The sequence below is a fragment of the Bubalus kerabau genome, chromosome 2, assembly GCF_029407905.1.
Source record: "Bubalus kerabau isolate K-KA32 ecotype Philippines breed swamp buffalo chromosome 2, PCC_UOA_SB_1v2, whole genome shotgun sequence".
NCBI lineage: Eukaryota > Metazoa > Chordata > Mammalia > Artiodactyla > Bovidae > Bubalus > Bubalus kerabau.
Window position 1 is genome coordinate 141034379 of NC_073625.1, and position 23425 is coordinate 141057803.

Sequence of the window (23425 nt, forward strand, 5' to 3'; positions counted from 1 at the left end):
GTGGTCTGGTATTCCCATCTCTTTCAGAATTTTCCAGAGTTTATTGTGATCCACACAGTCAAAGGCTTTGGCACAGTCAATAAAGCAGATGTTTTTCTGGAACTCTCTTGCTTTTTCAGCGATCCAACAGATATTGGCAATTTGATCTCTGGTTTCTCTGCCTTTTCTAAATCCAGCTTGAACATCTGGAAGTTCATGGTTCATGTACTGTTGAAGCCTGGCTTAAAGAATTTTGAGCATTACTTTACTAGCATGTGCTGCTGCTGCTGCTAAGTCGCTTCAGTCGTATCCGACTCTGTGCAACCCCATAGATGGCAGCCCACCAGGCTCCCCCGTCCCTGGGATTCTCCAGGCAAGAACACTGGAGTGGGTTGCCATTTCCTTCTGCAATGCATGACAGTGAAAAGTGAAAGTGAAATCTCTCAGTCGTGTCTGACTCTTAGCGACCCCATGGACTGCAGCCTACCAGGCTCCTCAGTCCATGGGATTTTCCAAGCAAGAGTACTGGAGTGGGTTGCCATTGAGTGCAATTGTGTGGTAGTTTGAGCATTCTTTGGCATTGCCTTTCTTTGGGATTGGAGTGAAAACTGATCTTTTCCAGTCCTGTGGCCACTGCTGAGTTTTCCAAATTTGCTGGCATATTGAGTTTAGCACTTTCACAACATCATCTTGAAATAGCTCAACTGGAATTTCATCACCTCCACTAGCTTCGTTCATAGTGATGCTTCCTAAGGCCCACTTGACTTCACATTCCAGGACATCTGGCTCTAGGTGAATGATCATAGGTGAGTGACCACTCCCCTAAAAGAGGTTTATATTATTTTTACTTTAATTCATATTTGTGACAATTTTTCAGGAAAAATTAAGCAGCATATTTCCACAATTAATAAATTTACAAAAGGATAAAATAATTTATTTTTTTAATTGACAGTTGAGTAAATTACCAAAGAATAGAATAATTTTTATACCATATTTAGTCCAGCTATGAATGGATGAGAGTTAATATTAATTGTATGAAACTGATCAGATAAAATGTGCCATTGTTTATTAACATAGGCAATTATCCATGTCAAAAATTCAATTTTCCTGCAATCTACACTTTCATACATTATACACTAATACTTATAAATTGCCTCTTCCATACTATCAACTGACTTGTAAACATCCAAGTTATCCCAAAGTGATTCTGTCTTCATTTTAGTTTTGACAGTAACTCCATCTCTGTAGGGTAGTATTTACTACGACAACAATTTGAATACTTTGATTATACTTAGAAATCTTTTGTTGCTGATATTTAAATGAATGTAAAAAATGTAATTGCAATTCAGTTGAAATAAAAATGGAACCTATGCCATCAAAAAATTGTGGATATTTGGCCTCAGTTGGCATAAACATTTAGCATAAGCAGCCCTGTGGGCTTAATAATAGAGGGAAAATTACATGTAAGAAATAATAGAAATGCATTGGAAAATATTTTAAAGATGAGATAGTGTTGTGATATTCAAGTGCATAATGCAACTATATATAAATCCCATGCCTAGAAAAAAATTAACATAAATGAAATATACAAAATGTTGTTAGTATTTGTATCTTGACTGTTGCATTTAGGGAGATTATTTATTTCTCTCCTTTCCTTTTTTTTTTTTTTTTTTTGTACTTTTCAATTTTTCTATCATGAGTGTTTTAGTGGACAGTTGTTTTCCTGGCTGTTAAACCCTTCCTTCCTAAAAACAGTGATTTCTCTTTCAAGGAATTCCTCATGGAATATGGTTTTAATGGGAGGTAATGTTTGTCTGTTACCATAAAGTTGAATGGAGCCATCCTCTTCCCATGATTAGAGCTCAGTCAATCTTATGCTTTCTCAGAGGACTTTGAATTTTTAGCATGTGCTAAAGATATGGAAGGGCTTCCCTTGTGGCTCAGATGGTAAAGAATCTGCCTGCAATGCAGAAGACTTGGGTTAGATCCCTGAATCGGGAAGATCTGCTGGAGAAGGAAATGGCTACCCACTCCAGTATTCTTGCCTAGAGAATTCCATGAACAGAGAAATGGGTGAGCTACAGTCTGTGGGGTCGCAAAGAGTTGGACACAACTGAGAGACTAACACACACATACAAACATGTGGAAAGGGTTAAGGATCATATATTCTAATAGCTTCAACAGTGTGCAGAGCAGATTCTTTGGGTACAGTAATCTTGGCTTATGTTTCCACTGCCTATATCTCTGGAGCTCTCTAGCTTCTGCCCATTTCTCAAGGCTAACCATTATTCTGATTCTGTGAATTTGCAAAGTAAATTAAATCCTTTTTTACTTAAAGATAGATTTGGTACCAAGTTCCAGTGAGGATGTGCAGTAATACGACCTCTTATACATTGCTGGTATGGATGTTTCTTACAAAGTTGAACACAATTGCCAAAAGACCCAGTAATACCATTCTTATGTATGAGAGTCTTGAGAGTCTTTTTTTTTTCTTCCCACTCTCAAGATTATAGCTTATTTATTACTTCAGATAAAAAGATAGTATGCATATTAGGGAATCTTAAAATTCAACTCTGGAGTTATACACTGTCTAGTACTTTTGCATTGAATGTTAACCCCCCAAAAAATCTCTAAACACCTGAAGGTCCCACTAGAAACATGAACTATGGTAATTAAAAAATTGACATTTAATTTATTCAATATTTAGTATTTACATAATGAAGCCAATGGTGATAAAGAAATAGTAAAAAATAAACTTTAAAAAGCAAAGATTTATATTCTTACAATGTGCTAATTATCATAATTGCATGTAAAAATTAAAACATAACAGAACTTTCTGTTACAAAATTCTTAATCATCTGAGTTGTAGTCATGACTTGCTAACAATTTGCATGCAACATCTGTTAGTACTGATACTTGATTTTTTCCCCCAAGAAAGTGTGAGTAGATATTTAAGAGCAGACATTAATTTACTTGTGGACAGAAAAAAATAAAACTGTATTTAAGATTAGTATTGGGGACTTTCCTGGTGGTCCAGCATATAAAACTCTGCACTCACAATGCAGGGGACCCAGTTTCAATCCCTGGTCAGGGAACTAGATCCTGCATGCTGGCACAACTAAGAGCCCAAATGCTGAAATTAAAGGTCCCGCATATCACAACTAAGACCCAGCCCAGTCAAATAATAATAGATTTTTTAAATAATCTTAAAAAAAGACTAGTACTCATCACTAGCCTCTTCTCTATAGAGTGATAAAAATTGTAAGACCAAAAAAATCCCAAGATGGAGTTGCCTAAGCAGAGAGAATCATGCATGGCACAGCTCAAAAAAATCTTGGGACTAATCAGACACACATCTTTTCTCTCTCCTTCAATGATAAGGAGTGGGTTTGCCATCAAATTATAACAACTGTAGCAAGTAAGTGGCACCAGATGTGCAACTAATTAAATCTTGCAAAATACTGAGATGGGAAGGAGTGGTCAAGAGGAGGAACAATTTATATATCATTCAAACTATATACACCATAGGGCTTCCTGGTGGCTCAGACGGTAAAGAATTCACTTGCAATGTGGGAGGCCTGGGTTTGATCCCTGGGTTGGGAAGATCCCCTGGAGAAGGGAACGGCTACCCATTCTAGCATTCTTGCCCAGAGAATTCCATGGGAAGAGGAGCCTGGCAGACTACAGTCCATGGGGTCACAAAGAATCAGACACAAGTGAGTGACTTTCACTTTCATATACAGCATAACTGGAATAAATGAACCTCATCCCAAACTGGCTGTGAAACAATTAGACCTTTATGATTTAATAGTTAAAATTATAACAAGTGTAAGAATACAATAGATTTATATAGGAGGCAACATCCAAGCAACCTTATATTATTTACTGTGTTGTTTCAACTTAAAAATAATTTTGCTAAATATATATCTCAACTGAGCGCTATATATAAAATATCCTAACAGATACAGATATTTACCTTTGGTGAGTTAAAGACCTTTTGGTGACTTCTGTCTGAATTGCAGGCAGAATGCTACATATACACACACATATGGAAAAACTCAACCTGAAGTAATCCAAAAGATGTGCATGGGAGGAGACTTTGAGGAAATTTTATTCAAAATCGCTAAAAACTGGAAAAAACCCAAGTGTATATCATTAGTGAATGCATAAAAAGGAAATACAAAACCTGGGAAAATAATCAGCAGTTTATATGCAACAAAATGGATGACTTTTACAAGCATGATATTAAGTGGAAAAAAAAAACAAACAGAAACAAAAAAATATGTTGTATGACTCCATTGATGTGGCATTCTGAAAAAGACAACGATAAAGGGACAAAAAATATATCAATGGTTGACAGGGCGAAGGGGTAGGAGTTGGTCTACTGCAAAACGGCACATGAGAACTCTGGGATGATGGATGGAAGTACTCATGTCTTGATTTGGTAGTAGTTACACAAATGTACATCTTTGCCAAAAGTCATGAATTTTACTGTACTGAGTAATATTTTAATAAACATGACTTTTAAAAAGAACCAAATGAAAATTTTGGCAAGGAAAATAAAATACCTAAACTAAAAAATTAATGGGGTGGGCTAAATAGTAGATTATGATTAATAATAATAATAATGGGCTAAATAGTAGATTACCCCTACTGCACTAAGGAGAAGGATGAGCTTAATAATATAATGGAGTCAGTCAACTTGAAAATAAATCAATAAAAAGTATCCAGTTGTAAGAACAAAGAGAAAATTTTTGGATAAACAATGAGAGCTTTTGGAACCTGTGGGAAAGTATAATATATAATTGAAATCCCAGAAGAATAGAGAAAAAGGGGGAAAATAATTTTAAGAAACAATGACCAAAATGTTCTCAAATTTGGCAAAAGACATAGCTTTTGCCAGAAGAAAAAGTTTCTATTTCAAGACGAATTAAGATAAATACAAAGAATGCTTGCAAATCATGGTCAAATTGTTGAAATCCAAAGAAAAGGCAACATCTTAAAAGCAGCCATGGGGGAAAAAAGACACATTACAAATAAGAGGACAACAATTTGCAAATAATACTGACTTCTCATTAGAAACTGTGGAGACCAGGAGACCAGTGGTACAACATTAAACAAATACTGAAAGAAAAGACTTAGTAGTTTTTAGTTTTAGTTTTTTTAGTTAGTACCCAAATTCTATATCCAGTGAAAATATCCTCCCAGAATGAAGGCAAAATAAAGACATTTTCAAATAAAGGAAAACTAAGAATTAATTGCTAGCACACTGACATTACAAGAAATGCTAAAGAAAGTTTTTCAGGCTGATGATTCTACCTGGAAACTTTAATCCTCAGGAGGAAATGAAGAACTTTAAGAAATGGTAGATAATTGAGTAAATGTAATTGAAATCTATTGATTTCTTTAAAACACATATAACTGCATAAAACAAAAATTATAGCCTTTTCTATGGGGGTGAAATAGAAATGAAATATACATATAACAACTACAGCATAAGTTAAGGCAGGAGATAGTGGACTTTCTTGGTGGTAGGGTAGATAATGATCTTCCTGCCAAAGCAGAGGACTCAGATTTGATTCATGGTCTGGGAAGATTCCACATGGCACAGAACAACTAAGCCTGCGCACCACAACTGCTGAAGCTGATGCACCTAGAGCTTATGCTCCTCAACAAGAGAAGACCAATGAGAAGCCTGCACACCACAATAAAGGGTAGCCCCCACTGTCCACAACTAGAGAAAGCTCACGCACGGCGTATTAAAAAGCAGAGATGATTACTCTGCCGACAAGGTGTGTTTAGTCAAAGCTATGGTTTTACCAGTAATCATGTATGTATATATGTGAGATTTGGACCATAAAGAAGGCTGAATGCCAAAGAATTGATGCTTTTGAACTGTGGTGGTGGAGAAGACTCTTGAGAGTTCCTTGGACTGCAAAGAGATAAACCAGTCCATCCTAAAGGAAATCAGTCCTGAATATTCTTTGGAAGAACTGATGCCGAAGCTGAAACTCCAATACTTTGGCTAACTGATGCTAAGAGCTGACTCATTTGAAAAGACCATGATGCTGGGAAAGATAGAAGTCAGGAGGAGAAGGGGATGACAGAGAGTGAGATGGTTGGATGGTATCACCAACTCAATGGACATGAGTTTGAGCAAGCTCTGGGAGATGGTGATGGACAGGGAGGCCTTGTGTGCTGCAGTCCATGGGGTCACAAAGTGTTGGACACGACTGAGACACCAAACAACAAAAATACACACAGCAATGAAGACCCAGTACAACTAAAAATAAATTATATTTTAAAAAAGAAAGACAGGAGATGGTAAATGAACTCATATGGTTGCAAAGTTTGCACATGTTGTTTTAATCTGTTTAGGCTGTTAGAACAAAAATAACAGAGACTGGGTGGTATATAAATGGCAGTAATTTATTGCTCACAGCTCTGTAGGCTGAAAGTCCAAAATCTGGGTTACAGCATGGTGAGGTTCTGGTGAAGACCTTCTTCCAGGTTGCAGACCTCTGATTTCTGACTGTATCCTCACATGGTAGAAGGGGTAAGAGATCTCTCTGCAGTCTCTTTTTTAAGAAAAACAATCCCATTCATGAGGGCTTCACCCCCATGACATAAGCACCTTCCAGAGGCCCTACATTCTAACACTATTACATTGGGCATTGAGATTTTTACATATGAATTTTGCAAGGATGCAAACATTGAGACCATAGCACATGTTATGTGAAGTAGAGTATGAAAGTTGACTATATAATGTAATCCCTAGAAAAAACACTAAATTAAGAATTCAAAGAGGCATAAATGCAAAGAGGTAAAGAAAAATTGGGAAATCCCATGGACAGAGCAGCCTCGTGGGCTACAGTCCATGGGGTTGCACAGTAAGTCAGACACGACTGAGCAACTAAAACAACAAAATTCAAAAACATTTAAACCAGAAGGAGGCAGGAAAAGGGGAAAGAAAGAACAAAAAACTGACAATCAAAAAAAAAAAGTAATAAATGATAGATCTAAATCTGGAAGACTTAAACAGACACTTCACAAAAGGATGCAAACTAATGGTAATGACCAAGATGCACATAAAAAAAAAGTGCTCCATGTCATTAGTCATCAGAGATATGCAAATAAACATCAAAATGAAATAACACTATACACTTATTAGAATGTAAAAAGACTGATAAATAAAAAAGACCCAGATTCCCCCACAGTCTCTCTCTCCCATCAGGAAACTTCCACAAGCCTCTTATCCTTATCCATCAGAGGTCAGACAGAATGAAAACCACAGTCACAGAAAACTAACCATACTAACCAAGGATCACAGCCTTGGCTAACTCAATGAAATTATGAGCCACACTGTGTAGAGCCACCCAAGACAGACAGGTCATGGTGGAGAGTTCTGACAAAACATGGTCCACTGGAGAAGGGAATGGCAAACCACTTAGTATTCTTGCCTTGAGAACCCCATGGAAAGTATTAAAATAGGCAAAAAGATATGACACTGAAAGATGAACTCCCCAGGTCGGTAGGTGCCCAATATGCTACTGGAGAAGAGTGGAGAAATAACTCCAGAAAGAATAAAGAGATGGAGCCAAAGCAAAAACAATACCCAGTTGTAGATGTGACTAGTTATGGAAGTAAAGTCCAATGCTGTAAAGAACAATATTTGCATAGAAACCTGGAATGTTAGGTCCATGAATCAAGGTAAATTAGAAGTGGTCAAACAGGAGATGGTGAAAGTGAACATCGACATTTTAGGGATCAGTGAACTAAAATGGATCAGAATGGGCAAATTTAATTCAGATGACCATTATTATATCTACTACTGTGGTCAAGAATCCCTTAGAAAAATGGAGTAGCCCTCATAGTCAACAAGAGTCCAAAATACAGTACTTGGGTGCAATCTCAAAAACAACAGAATGATCTCTGTTCATTTACAAAGCAGACCATTCAGTATAACAGTAATCCAAGACTATGCCACAACCACTAATGCCGAAGAAGCTGAAGTTGAATGGTTCTGTGATGACCTACAAGACCTTCTAGAACTAACACCAAAAAAAGATGTCCTTTTCATCATAGGGGACTGGGATGCAAAAGTAGGAAGTCAAAAGTTACCTGGAGTAACAAGCAAGTTTGGCCTTGGAGTACAAAATGAAGCAGGGCAAAGGCTAACAGAATTTTGCCAAGGGAACACATTAGTCATAGCAAACATCTTCCAACAACACAAGATTCTAGACATGGACATCACCAGATGGTCAGTACTAAAATCAGGTTGATTATATTCTTCGTAGACAAAGATGAAGAAGCTCTATACAGTTAGCAAAATCAAGACCAGGAGCTGACTGTGGCTCAGATGATGAACTCCTTATTGCTAAATTCAGACTTAAATTGAAGAAAGTAGAGAAAACCACTAGACCATTCAGGTTTAAACTAAATCAAATCCCTTACGATTATACAGTGGAAGAAAGAAATAGATTTAAGGGATTAGATCTGAGAGATGGATTGTTGGATGGCATCACCAACTCAATGGACATGAGTTTGAGCAAGCTCCAGGAGTTGGTGGTGGCCAGGGAAGCCTGGCGTGCTGCAGTACATGTGGTCGCAAAGAGTTGGACATGACTGAGTGACTGAACTGAACTGAAATAAAAAAGACTGATAATACCAAATTTTGGTGATGATGTGAGAAAATCACACCAACCATTATTGGTGGATATAAAAAGCTCCAAGCTCTTTGGAAAAAGATCTGACAGTTTTCTACCAAATTAAGTATGTGCCTACCCTATGACATTAATACTTAGGAAAAATCAGTACATCTGAACACAATAAAAGATTTGTATAAGATTTTTCATAGCTTTATTCATAATGTCCCCAAACTGGAAACAACCCAGGTGTCCATCAGAGACTGTATAAACAAACTGTGGTATATTCATACAAGGTAATATTATTCAGTAGGTAAAAAGGAATGACTTGCTGAATCCCACAACAATATGGATATCTGACACTCAAAATCATTATGATGAGTGTAAAAAAGCCTCACACAGAAGAAGGCTCTTTATATAAGGTTTAAGAACAGTAAAATCTAATATGTTCTGGGAAAAAAAATCAGAACAGTGGTTATCTCTTAGGGAATGGCTGCTGCTGCTGCTGCTAAGTCACTTCAGTCATGTCCGACTCCATGTGACCCCATAGACAGCACCCCACCAGACTCCCCAGTCCCTGGGGTTCTCCAGGCAAGAACACTGGAATGGGTTGCCATTTCCTACTCCAATGCATGAAAGTGAAAAATGAAAGTGAAGTCACTCAGTCGTGTCCGACTCTTCACAACCCCATGGACTGCAGCCCACCAGGCTCCTCCATCCATGGGATTTTCCAGGCAAGAGTACTGGAGTGGGATGCCATTGCCTTCTCCATTAGGGTATGGAGATAGGGAATAATTGGGGAGGGGCATGATGGCAGTGACAATATTCTGTATCTTGATAGCAGTTTGAGTTTCAGATATGTTTGTTAAACTCAATATATACTTGAGATTTGTTCATTTGTACTGATGTCAATAATTCACTTTTTTTTTTAATGTACTTATTTATAGTGAAAAAGTTGGCTTAAAGCTTAACATTCAGAAAACTAAGATCATGGCATCTGGTCCCATCACTTCATGGCAAATAGATGGGAAAACAGTGGAAACAGTGGCTGACTTTGTTTTTCTGGGCTCCAAAATCACTGCAAATGGTCACTGCAGCCATGAAATTAAAATATGCTTACTCCTTGGAAGGAAAGTTATGACCAACCTAGATAGCATATTCAAAAGCAGAGACATTACTTTCCCAACAAAGGTCTGTCTAGTCAAGGCTACGGTTTTTCCAGTGGTCATGTATGGATGTGCGAGTTGGACTATAAAGAAAGCTGAGCACTAAAGAATTGATGCTTTTGAACTGTGGTGTTGGAGAAGACTCTTGAGAGTCCCATGGACTGCAAGGAGATCCAACTAGTCCATGCTAAAGGAGATCAGTCCTGCGTGTTCATTGGAAGGACTGATGTTGAAGCTGAAACTCCAATACTTTGGCCACCTGATGCGAAGAGCTGACTCATTGGAAAAGACCCTGATGCTGGGAAAGATTGAGGGCAGGGGGAGAAGGGGATGACAGAGGATGAGATGGTTGGATGGCATCACTGACTCGATGGACATGGGTTTAGGTAGACTCCGGGAATTGATGGACAGGGAGGCCTGGTGTGCTGCAGTTCATGGGGTCACAAAGAGTCGGACACAACTGAGCAACTGAACTGAACTTATTTATTTGACCGCAGCATGTTTTAGTTGTGGCACATGGGATCTTTATTGTAGCTTGGGCTCTCAAGTGGCTGTGAGGGCCCAGTTGCCCAAAGGCATGTGGGATCCTAGTTCCATGACCAGGGATCAAACACATGTCCCCTGCATTGGAAGGTATCTTAACCTCTGCACCACCAGAATAGTCCTGTAGTTTACGTTAAAATGTGTAAACAAAAAAAAAAAAACAGATGAACTAATGTATATATATAGATATATGATAAAACCAGAAATAGTAAAGCATTAATGGTATCATCTAGATGGTCTGAAAATAGGTGTTCACTGTAAAATTATTTCGACTTGGCTGTATGAAAATGTTCACAATAAAATTTTGAGGAAAAGATTCAATAAAAATGTATTTAAAATAAAGGGATAGCAATGAAATATGAATGCAGATTAGATATTTGATAATATTAGGGAATTATTTTCATGTGTGTGATAATGGTATTATGGTTATAGTCTTTTAAAATATCTTATCTTTTAAAGAGGCATTCCAAAATAAGAAAATCAGATTTTTTAGATCCTTGCAAGTTTTTCTTTGTTTGTTCCTCAAATTTATATTTTTTTTATCCATGTAAATTGCCCTTATGAATTTGCCAGTTCTCTTTTTTCCTATGGTTGTGATATATAAGTTCTGGAGCAGAAACAGAACAAAAGAATCACCCAGTGCAGGAATTCACAATTTATGGGATATGAACTCAAAGGCACTGGGACTCAAGAAGTTTTAAACAGACAATGACTTTGCTCCTGAAATTCTAGCAAGCATTACCCTTACCCTACTGCTCTCCACTCAGGTGCCCTTTCCCAATAAAATCTCTTGCTTTGTCAGCACATGTGTCTCCTTGGACAATTCATTTCCGAGTGTTAGACAAGAGCCCAGTTTCGGGCCCTGGAAGGGGTCCTCCTTCCTGCAACAAATGGTGACTGTGGTGGGGACTCTTCTTCACTGAGACTGACATCCTGACCATTTGGGGTACTCAGGGGCCAGCTTGCCTGCCAATGGACAGACCCAGTGGCCGCAACTGGGACCCTTTTGTCCCTGGTCTCCTCCTGACGCAGACAACTGGCCAGAGTGCCCTGACAGGTAAGGAACAAGAGACTTTATTGACCTCTCTCCCCTTCCCTCTCTCTTTCCTCTCCTTAACCCTTCCTATCCTTCCCCATTTTTCTAGTCCCCCGGTCCTGGACGCAGGAATCTGGTCGAAGGACCCTCAGCCTGAGCTGAGAATTGGAGACTGATCACCTCCTCTTGGCAGGGAACTCGAATTCTGGTTCTGGTCTGCTCTGATTTCTGGTAGGGCCAAGTTCCAGTCCTCCCTTCTCTGGAGGCCCAGGGAAAAGTCCCATAACACCTAGGTATCTGTAGGTGGCAGGAGATGTCTGTAAGGCCACCCCTTTCCCCCACTTTCCCGCCTCCTCCCCCTTCTTCTTTCAACCTGGCTTCCTTTCCTCCCTTTGAAATCTTTGATGTTAATACTTGGATCTGAAGTTCTGTGTCTCTATAGGAGGTTTTCTGAGAGACTGTATTCTTGTATTTAAGGGCTTCCCTGGTGGCGCAGAGGTTAAAGCGTCTGCCTGCAATGTGGGAGACCTGGGTTCAATCCCTGGGTCAGGAAGATCCCCGGGAGAAGGAAATGGCAACCCACTCCAGTATTCTTGCCTAGAGAATCCCATGGACAGAGGAGCTTGGCGGGCTACAGTCCATGGGTCGAAAAGAGTTGGACACAACTGACCGACTTCACTTTCACTTTCAAGATGCTAAAGACCAGAGAGCCACTCACAGGAAAAGAAATTCCATATTTTGGACAACAAAGGTAAATCACAGGAAACCTAAAATTCAGGCATTTGGGTAATTCCGGAAGTTCTTAACCTTTGCCCTATAGTGAATAAACTAATTCATGAAGTAGTCTGTGAGTTTTTTTTTTCAAGATTTGTATAAAATGATGTCAGTGCTTAGAGTAATAACACATAGAAAGCAATCAATGTTAGACATTACTATTACTATGTATTTGACAATTTTTTTAGGTACTTATTATACACTGGACACTGTGCTAGGCACTGAGGATAAAACTGTCAAACAACTTGGTGGTGTGGCCTTTGCTACCACTGAGCTCAGAGTTTAGTGAGCTCTGTTTTGACAACCTCCATTTGATCACAGTGCTTTCCTTTACTTACAGCTGGAGTTCACAAGGCAAAATTGCATGCTCACCATCCATAATAGGTAATTTTACATTAATATATATAAATAAAAAATGTTTTCCTAATGCATACTAGCATGAAAGTTATGATGCTTGATACAGTCACAGACATGAAAAAAAAATCAAACACTAATGTTTTGTCTCTCATTATTTTTGCCTACTCTTTCACACACGGTTGAACTTATTTTATAGAGCCTATTAAAATATTAGGCTATTTTCTCCTTCATTAAGCATAATTTCCTTTAATTTTTTATTAACATTTTGCATGTTTCTCTTTTTGAAGATTAAATGGAGCTATTATGTATAATATCATAGACTTGAAATGTTTATCAGTATTTTCAAATTACATTGTTTCATTTTCCTAATTAGAATCCTTTCTCTATTTTCTTTTCTTTTTTTGCATGAATGTGACTGACCACAGAATTGGTGTATATTAAATCACTGCTCTTGGGAACACCAATGTGAAATTAAAAGCCGATATCTTATCATATAGTAAATATTTTTAGACAGCACTCCTGTACTGTTTGATTTTTTAAAATTGTAAACCTGGATTACTTTTATAATTTAAAACTTGGGAAAACAAAACAGTCCTAATTGTGCCATTTTCCTTACCAAACCTTTGACTTCCTGCTACCAATAGTATACATCCTGGCCCTTTCCCATGAATATTCAGGGTCTTTTACCAACTCTATCCCAAATAACAAGTACAAATATCTTCTCATGCTTTAAAAATAAGGAACATAAGTTAAAAGGCCCATTTCCTGGAGACTCTGGAAATACCTTAAGGTAGAAATCACAATTTATATATTTATGAACTTAAGTTTTAATAATATTTAATTATATATTAACTCATTTATCCATAAACTTTACAAGTAATAGTATAAATCTCAAAACAAATATAGATGAGTTTTCAGTCTGTTAGTCTACTACATTATCTTGTTAGAACTGTAATGAATATATTTACTATCTTAGTTTTCTAAAGAAAAACCAAATTATGTTTGATTATCAAAAGATTATTATAGGGAAAAGAATTTCTAGTAAAACAGACTTTGTTACTGTCTTAAGCAAGGTCTGACTTGATTTCCAGACTGTACTTTAGACCTCAAAACACAAAAAAGTTCTCTTACTGTGGCACAGTTCCTTTTCTTGAACCAAAAGAAGTTGATTTAAGGATAGGCTTTGTTTCCTAGACCATAGGAATAAAGGACTAGGTTCTAGTTTATCATCTTTGGCTCACATCACATTATTGGTCTTTACCTCTACCTGTTTCACTTGGTGGTCTTTTTCTGTATCTCCTCTCAAAATGTGGACACACTCTGTCAGGAACCAGTAATCCCACAGTGGTCTTCCTTTTCAGTAGGTCTTAAATATTAACAGTTCAGGCTGAGTCAGAGTACACTGGGCTCCACTATATTTGTAAAAGATGTAAATCTGCTTCACAATCCTGGGTTCAAAAAAAAACATCATTTTCTTTATTGTTCTTAATTAGGGACGCCTGCCTAAGCTTTCTACTCAACAGAATTGGTGGGAAGTTTAGCTGATTATATAGGAGAATTCATGTAAGGCAGACAGGCTTCACCTCTCTCTAGGATCATAAACAATCTGGGTCATCATATACAACATCAGAAAATTTGGGGGAAAGGACTTGGGTCTTCAGTCCAAATCCTTTGATCACCTCTGGGATGTTAATTATTGATGCCTGCATAAATTATTTACAGGCAGTCACTTCTACCTTTTTCATGTGGTTGTTTAATTGCTAAAACATGTCTGACTCTTTGCAACGCAATGGATGTTAGCCTGCCAGGCTCCCCTGTCCATGGAATTTTCCAGGCAAGAATACTGGAGTGGGTTGCCATTTCCTTCTTGTAGGGGCTCTTCCCCACCCAGGGATATATCTTGCATCTCTTAAGTCTTCTGCATTGGCAGGCGGATTCTTTACCACTGAGCCACCAGGGAAGTACACCTACTCTTTTAATACCATGCTTGAAAAAGAGTATCATCTATTCTACAAATCAAGACACCTGGTTTCAATCCCCAGTCCTCTCCAAACTGCTCCTATTCAGCAGCTGCCCCATTTCTTCAGTCTCCTGGGGAGCTGCATGGGTCTGAGATCTTCCTCACTCTCAGGACTGCCTCCATCATATTTCAGGAAAAATGCCACCAAAGCCAGACTTGAATACATCTTCACCTCAGGGAACTGATCTCTGTCTTCTCCTTCTTCCTTCCAATCTTTTGAAACACAAAATGGCCTACTTCCTTAAGGGCAATGGTGGGAGTGCTGATGGGATCTTCAACATTATGGAGCTTTTTATAGAAAGGAACTCTCACTCCTATAGGTACTTTGTTCAATGCTAACTTACTGCACTAATTATTTAAACATGAATCATTATGATATACTAAATCAAAACAAATTAAATTTAAACATTAATTATTACTTAAACATTGAAGCATATAATTGAACTTTCATATATATTAGTTAAAAATCATATCTGATATATCAGTTCAGTTCCATTCAGTTGCTCAGTTGTGTCCGACTCTTGGTGACCCCATGAACCGCAGCACGCCAGGCCTCCCTGTCCGTCACCAACCCCCGGACCCATATCCATTGAGTCGGTAATACCATCCAACCATCTCATCCTCTGTCATCCCCTTCTCCTTCTGCCCCCAATCCCTCCCAGCATCAGGGTCTTTTCCAATGAGTCAGCTCTCCACATCAGGCGGCCAAAGTATTAGAGTTTCAGCTTCAACATCAGTCCTTCCAATGAACACCCAGGACTGATCTCCTTCAGGATGGACTTGTTGGATCTCCTTGCAGTCGAAGGGACTCTCAAGAGTCTTTTCCAACACCACAGTTCAAAAGCATCAATTCTTTGACACTCAGTTTTCTTCACAGCCCAACTCTCACATCCATACATGACCACTGGAAAAACCATAGCCTTGACTAGACGGACCTTTGTTGGCAAAGTAATGTCTCTGCTTTTGAATATGCTATCTAGGGGGTCATAACTTTCCTTAAGAGGAGTAAACGTCTTTTAATTTCACGGCTGCAATCACCATCTGCAGTGATTTTGGAGCCCCCAAAAATAAAGTTAGCCACTGTTTCCACTGTTTCCCCATCTATTTGCCATGAAGTGATGGGACTGGATGCCATGATCTTAGTTTTCTGAATGTTGAGCTTTAAGCCAACTTTTTCACTCTCCTCTTTGACTTTCATCAAGAGGCTCTTTAGTTCTTCTTCACTTTCTGCTATAAGGGTGGTGTCATCTGCATATCTGAGGTTGCTGATATTTCTCCCGGCATTCTTGATTCCAGCTTGTGCTTCATCCAGCCCAGCATTTCTCATGATGTACTCGGCATATAAGTTAAGTAAGCAGGGCGACAATATACAGCTTTGACGTACTCCTTTTCCTATTTGGAACCAGTCTGATGTTCCATGTCCAGTTCTAACTGTTGCTTCCTGACCTGCATACAGGTTTCTCAAGAGGCAGGTCAGGTGGTCTGGTATTCCCATCTCCTTCAGAATTTTCCACAGTTTATTGTGATCCACACAGTCAAAGGCTTTGGCATAGTCAATAAAGCAGAAGTAGGTGTTTCTCTGGAACTCTCTACTTTTTCCATGATCCAGCGGATGTTGGCAATTTGATCTGTGGTTCCTCTGCCTTTTCTAAATCCAGCTTGAACATCTGGAAGTTCATAGTTCATGTATTGCTGAAGCCTGGCTTGGAGAATTTTGAGCATTACTTTACTAGCATGTGAGATGAGTGCAATTGTGTGGTAGTTTGAGCATTCTTTGGCATTGCCTTTCTTTGGGATTGGAGTGAAAACTGATCTTTTCTAGTCCTGTAGCCACTGCTGAGTTTTCCAAATTTGCTGACATATTGAGTGCAGCACTTTCACAGCATCATCTTTTAGGATTTGAAATAGATCAACTGGAATTCTATCACCTCCACTAGCTTTGTTCATAGTGATGCTTCCTAAGACCCACTTGACCTCACATTCCAAATATCAGATCTTCTTAAATATTATATATACATTTATCAAACTAAAAAACAGATTATATTGATTATAAAACTTATTACTACTTTTATATTTCAAGCAATTAAAAAGTACTAATACTCTGGATTTAAGTTTATGTTTTTCATTATTTCTATATGATTCTTATTATTTTTCATTACCCTTAGAGGTTACCTTCCTAGAACTACAGAAATATTAATTACCTTGAGTACTGTAGTGCCAAATTAAAGAGCAGAAAACATCAATGCAGAGTAGCCAAGGTACAGTTTCTCAATTGTCAGTATATTCAGCCTGGTTTCAAATCTCAGTTGCTGATCTCCAGGTTGTACTTCCTTTCAAAATTATGTTTGTAGCAAAAACTCTAATGGAAAATTTAGGATATGCTATTTTGGGCAGAAACAAAGCCAGTGTTGGTAAAGAACTGCAGGGGATAAATGATGGCCTATTAAAACTAGAGAACACCTTAAAATCAGTCTGTGCTCACTTCATTTTTCAAATGAAGAAAAAGAGAAAAGATGCTGGTGGCAAGGAGACAATTAAGACGGCCTTTAAAATAGTCCAGGAATCAGGATTCTATGGTCTCCAACAGGATGATGGCAGTAAAAACGAAGGCAAATGTCAGAGGTAGGGTAAACCAAACTGAAGACTTAACTGCTAACTGATTAAGTTGAAATACAAGTTTTTGTAATTGGTATCATGCTATAGGGAGTTGATTTTATTACAAAGGTGTAGTATATTCACAACAAAGGCCTTGTTTCTCAAAGCAATAAAATTAGTAGAGCCACTCAGTGGAGTGATTGCTGAGGAACAGTGCTTTCTTATATCCCCACCCAACAGGATTGGTTATCAAATTGGTTTTCCCTCATACTATGCAATAATTTTAGGGGCTTCAAAACAGTGCTACCTAAAGTGTGATCTGTATATTAGAACCAGTCAATAAACTGTTATCAATTCACAGTGAGATAAATACAGGAATTATGAGTAAGCATTTATAAACTTTAATACCAGGTTAACATTGCTGTGATGTTCAAGAGCATGAGCAGAGTCACTTAACAACATATTGGTCTGAAAGGATTGGGAAAGACCCTGGTCCTTCACAGACAATTTGAAAAACTCTGTTTTCAAAGACAGGGGAAGGTATTCAAGTATGTGAAATTATAAAAGCAGGTGACAAAAATTTAATATTGTATGAGACTATTTTTATAAATATATTCATTTATCCATAGTAAAAGTAGAACTATATTAACCAAAAAAGATTAAATAAAATAATGTACATAAAATAGTTAGAACATGGTCTGGTACATAAAAATACTCCACAGTTGTTTCTGATGCTGCTGCTGATGCTGCTGGGACCTCTCTGCAGTTGCCAGTCCTGTTCCTGCTGTTCTATAACCACAGGAATTTTAATTCTATTCCATAGCTCAGCTCCTGCCACCATGTGCTTAGTGTTTCCTCACTGCTGGTGCAGACCCTACCCCAGGGTCTCTGCCTTAGCACTATGCTGTTCTAAACATGTTCACCACTAATCACAGATTCTTCCCTTGGCAGCTAAGTCTCTTGACTCTTTTTCTTAGTCAGTTTCAACAGGAGTTAACAGGATGTTAAGCCTAACAAGAACCTAAAAATACCTTAGGCTGTTTAAAAATGCATAGTGTTGCTTGTGAAAGTCAACTTACATCTTCCTTTCAGTTCTTGATTTAAAAAAGAATACATATTTATTTAGAGGGGTATAGCTGAAAGAACATAAGAGATCACCTAATGAAGGTTAAGGAGTAAAACTTTGGTAACTATGTATCAAAGTCCATAATACATGAAACTCTAAGCAATTTACTTAACCTCTCTTATCTTCTCTCCTAGCCTGAGGTAGTAATTTTGCTTATCACTCCTTCAGCAGTGACTAGCAAAAGTATGTGGTCAAGAAATAATAGCTATTGTTATGAACACAACCCTACATTTACAGAGGGGGGAACCTAGATCAAAGAAGCCCAAGATCACATGATTGGTTAATAATTACCTAGAACTAGATGTCAGTGCTCTTCCTCATACCCCTCACTGCCTTTTATAACTCTATTCTGAAATTCTATAAATTCTCAGAGATGCCTCAGCATTGTGTTTATTTGTGTCTTGGAAAAAATAGGCAAATGTATATGTATATCAGGGTCAGCATATGTTTTTATCATGTGCATTCATTAATTCCAGAAATGCGGTGGTATAGACCTGTAGATGGGCTTCCCTGGTGGCTTAGCAGTAAAGAATCTGCCTGCAATGCAGGAGTCACAGGAGACACAGATTCGATCCCTGGGTGGGGAAGATCCCCTAGAGGAGGACATGACAACTCACTCCAGTATTTTCGCCTGGAAAAACCCTTGGACAGAGGAGCCTGGTGGGCTACCATCCATAGGGTTGCGAAGAGTGGGACAGGACTGAAGCGACTTAGCATGCACGTAGCACAGACCTGTAGATGGATAGAAAGGAGGAAAGAGGATAAATGCAACTAAGTTGTATTTCCTCTATTTCCTATGTATGTGCCACCACTGGCTAGTGTCTGCCTTCAGGAATTCTCATATATTAATGAGCTGTGTTTAGAAAATAATAAAAATCATTGTCATTGTGAATTTACTCTATAAATGGTTATATCTGGGCTTTCTTTCTCTTCTAAACAACAGAACCAACTCAGTCTAGCTAGTTTTAACAGAGAAGGGCCAATCATTTTCAGAGGTTAAAGCTTCTTGGTGCATACATGCTAAGTCTCTTCAGTTGTGTCTTCTCTTTGTGACCCCAGGGACTGTAGCCCACCAGGCTCCTCTAGCCATGGGATTTTCCAGGCAAGAATACTGGAGTGGGTTGCCATTTCCTCCTCCAGGGGATCTTCTCAACCCAGGAATTCAACCCACAGCTCCTACACCTCCTGCATTGCAGGTGGATTCTTTACTACTGAACCACCAGGGAAGTCCAAAGCTTCTTGGAGCTGTAACCAAAGCCATGAAACTGTCCACAGTGCCTCTGGGAACAATGAGCACAGATACTATCACCAGCCTTCACCTCTGACACCACTGAGAGCTCTGTGCCTCAGCCAGACTCTTCATAATGCTCTTATGAGTCAAAGACATTCCATGAGTGCCACTGACGGCAGAACCTAGAACATATGCTGGGTGTCTGAGATGAGAGAGAGATTGGAGAGGTCACAAGCATAGTTTCTAGCTTGCAAACCTGAGATTCACAGTGTGGGAAATTGTGAACATTTAGAATGCTCAAAAGATTCTGAGAGGCCACAGACTTCCAAGGTGCCCACTATGGTTCTCATGCAAGTTTTCTTTGGAATAATGTCTCATTCACATGCCCCCAAACATATTCAATATAAGGTATATGAAGAGTCAGATGATTCACTCTTTAACATGGAATAAAATGAGTATTTTCAAGGAGATAAGTAAAACATTTTGTTTTCTTTCCCTCCAACACTTCCTCTTTATCCCTTACTTTCCAGCCTACTCTTCCTCCTTTTCCCTTATCCTTTTTTTTTTTAAATCTATGATTTCTCTACAGGGGTTTCCTAGGTGACTCAGTGGTAAAGAATCTGCCTGACAATGTAGGAGATGCAGGAGACGTGGGTTCAATCCCTGGATCAGGAAGATCCCCTGGAGTAAGAAGTGGCAACCTGCTCCAGTATTCTTGCCTGGAAAATTCCATGGACAGAGAAGCCTGGTAGGCTACAGTCTATGGGGTTGCAAAGAATCGGACATGACTGAGCAACTGAGCATGCATGCACACGTACATGATTTCTCTAAATATTTTTCAATAATCTGTATAAGTGACAACTGCATTGAACTGCCTACCAGAATCTCACTTTGGAAGTCTCACAATTACTCAATCTTTAGTAATCCCCAAACTGAACTCAGTATTACACAAACCTCCTTCTGCTATGTGTTCTAAGTGAATGTGCAACCTACCCAATCGCCCATGACTTAAAAAACTCTGGAGTCATCTTTCACTCCTCCCTTTTGCGAAGTTGGAAAAGTCCAGCAGTCCTGTGTATTATGCCCCTCTAAAATCCATCCAGTTATTCCCACCCCTCCTGCTACTATCTTTTTCAGGTCTCAGCTCTTTTCACACAGACCTTGGAAGTAATACTTCCAGGCTAACATCCTGTTTTTCACCTTACCCTACCCACTACAGCCATATGTTATCAGAATGATCTTGTTTTTTTAATGTTGATCTGATAATGTTAATTACCTTCCATTCAGTTCAGTTCAGTTGCTCAGTGGTGTCCAACTCTTGGTGACCCCATGGACTGCACTACGCCAGGCTTCCCTGTCCACCATCACCAACTCCCAGAGTTTACTCAAACTCATGTCCATCGAGTTAGTGATGCCATCCAACCATCTCATCCTCTGTCATCCCCTTCTCCTCCCACCTTCAATCTTTCCCAGCACAGGGTCTTTTCCAAGAAGTCAGTTCTTCGTATCAGGTGGCCAAAGTATTGGAGTTTCAGCTTCAGCATCAGTCCTTCCAATGAATATTCAGGACTGATTTCCTTTAGGATGGACTAGTTGGATCTCCTTGCAGTCCAAGGGAATCTCAAGAGTCTTCTCCAACACCATAGTCCAAAAGCATCAATTCTTTGGCGCTCAGCTTTCTTCACAGTCCAACTCTCACATCCATACATGACCACAGGAAAAACCATAGCTTTGACTAGATGGACCTTTGTTGGCAAAGGAATGTCTCAGCTTTTTAATATGCTCCTAGCTTGGTCATACGGAGAAGGCAATGGCACCCCACTCCAGTACTCTTGCCTGGAAAATCCCATGGATGGAGGAGCCTGGCAGGCTGCAGTCCATGGGGTCGCTAAGAGTCGGGCAGGACTGAGCGACTTCATTTTCACTTTTCGCTTTCATGCATTGGAGAAGGAAATGGCAACCCACTCCAGTGTTCTTGCCTGGAGAATCCCAGGGACGGGGGAGCCTAGTGGGGTCGCACAGAGTCGGACACGACTGAAGCAACTTAGCAGCAGCAGGTTGGTCATAACTTTTCTTCCAAGGAGCAAGTGTCTTCTGATTTCATGGCTGCAGTCACCATCTGCAGTGATTTTGGAGCCCCCCAAAATAAAGTCTGTCACTGTTTCCATTGTTTCCCCATCTATTTGCCATGAAGTGCTGGGACCAGATGCCATGATCTTAGTTTTCTGAATGCTGAGTTTTAAGACATTTTCACTCTCCACTTTCACTTTCATCAAGAGGCTCTTTAGTTCTTCTTCACTTTCTGCCATAAGGGTGATGTCATCTGCATATCTGAGGTTACTGGTATTTCTCCCAGCAATCTTGATTCTGGCTTGTGCTTCATCCAGCCCAGCATTTCTCATGATATACTCTGCCTATAAGTTAAATAAGCAGGGTGACAATATACATCCTTGACATACTCCTTTCCTGATTTGGAACCAGTCTGTTGTTTCATGTCCAGTTCTAACTGTTGCTTCCTGACCTGCGTACAGATTTGTCAGGAGGCAGGTCAGGTGGTCTGGTATTCCCATCTCTTTCAGAATTTTCCATAGTTTGTTGTGATCCAAACAGTCAAAGGCTTTGGCATAGTCAATAAAGGAAAAATAGATGTTTTTCTGGAACTTTCTTGATTTTTTGATGAGCCAATGGATGGTGGCAATTTGATCTGTGGTTCCTCTGCCTTTTCTAAATCCAGCTTGAATATCTGGAAGTTCATGGTTCATGTACTGTTGAAGCCTGGCTTGGAGAATTTTGAGCATTATTTTGCTAGCATGTGAGATGAGTGCAATTGTGCAGTAGTTTGAGCATTCTTGGCATTGCCTTTCTTAGGGATTGGAATGAAAACAGATCTTTTCCAGTCCTGTGGCCACTGCTGAGTTTTCCAAATTTGCTGGCATATTGAGTGCAGCCTTCCATTAACCTACCTTCCCGTAGGCTATTTCAAACAACTTCCTTATCCTTCAGGTTAGTATAAAGCCTAAGCTACACCTTGACAATCAAAGTCCTTTACAATGTATTTACTGTTCCTTTTTCTTGCCAAGGGGTAGGGCTTGCCCTGACTTGTATATTGGAGCCTACAAGTCCAACTGGGGCAGGATAGTCTACCAGGGGCAGGATAGGAAGGCATATATGCACATTTTGGACCAAGGATACCTTTGAAACATGTCAAGTTACATTTCTCAGATTTGTGAAGGCCTACATTTAGAAAATGAGCAATAAATATTTGTCTCGTATTTGAGACCATACAAGATTGAACATTTTTACTAATGAGATTAAGTTTAATAAGCAGAGATTATGGTTAGTCTTAAGAGAGGTAAGAGTTTTCTTATTAGATTGATTCATCCTGAAAGCAAGTTGTCAAATCTCTAGAAGTATTTAAAATCAAAATCTTATTTTGAGTAATTAGACATTAGTTGTATGCATTAGAGGCATGCAGTTGTAGGAAATAATTTTTTTAACAAAATGTTTTATTAATGAAATAATGGATTTAATATATACAAAAATATTACATCATATCACAAGAAACCATGGTCCACTAAAGAGATAAGAATACAAGCTTAATGTTTTATGGAGAACACCCCGCCCTCCCCTGCCAAGTCCTGCTGGAGCAAGTCTGTATTCATGTACTAACCTCATTTGGAAATAATACAAAGTTCATTTTTGAGGTTGTTTGTGGGTGTGAGTTCAAAGCCAAATGGCCCTCTGCAGCAACCCCTCCCTCCAATCTCTGGTTATGATTTCTATTTTAAAACAATACTCTTTGTTCAAATAATCAGTACAAATTAACCATGCTAAAATAAATAAAGAGCAACACAGTTTCAGGCAATGCCTCTTTGGAGGGGCTTAACTTGCTGCAGAAGACAGAGGCAAAGTGATACATGATAGCTCCTTCCTCTGCCCCTGAGTGCTGGGCT

The 23425-nt window shown here is 39.0% G+C and overlaps 1 protein-coding gene across 2 annotated transcripts in view; it reads right to left on the minus strand.

The window, feature by feature from the left end:
- Positions 1-13903, minus strand: part of ECT2 (epithelial cell transforming 2) — an 81079-nt gene extending 67176 nt beyond the window's left edge. The window contains exon 1 of one of the 2 annotated variants that reach the window (XM_055569033.1): positions 13768-13903. The gene's annotated coding sequence lies outside the window, so the exon portion shown is untranslated. Of the gene's footprint in view, positions 1-13761 lie in introns of both variants that reach the window. The other variant, XM_055569034.1, reaches the window with a different exon arrangement.
- Between the last annotated feature and the right edge of the window lie 9522 nt (positions 13904-23425).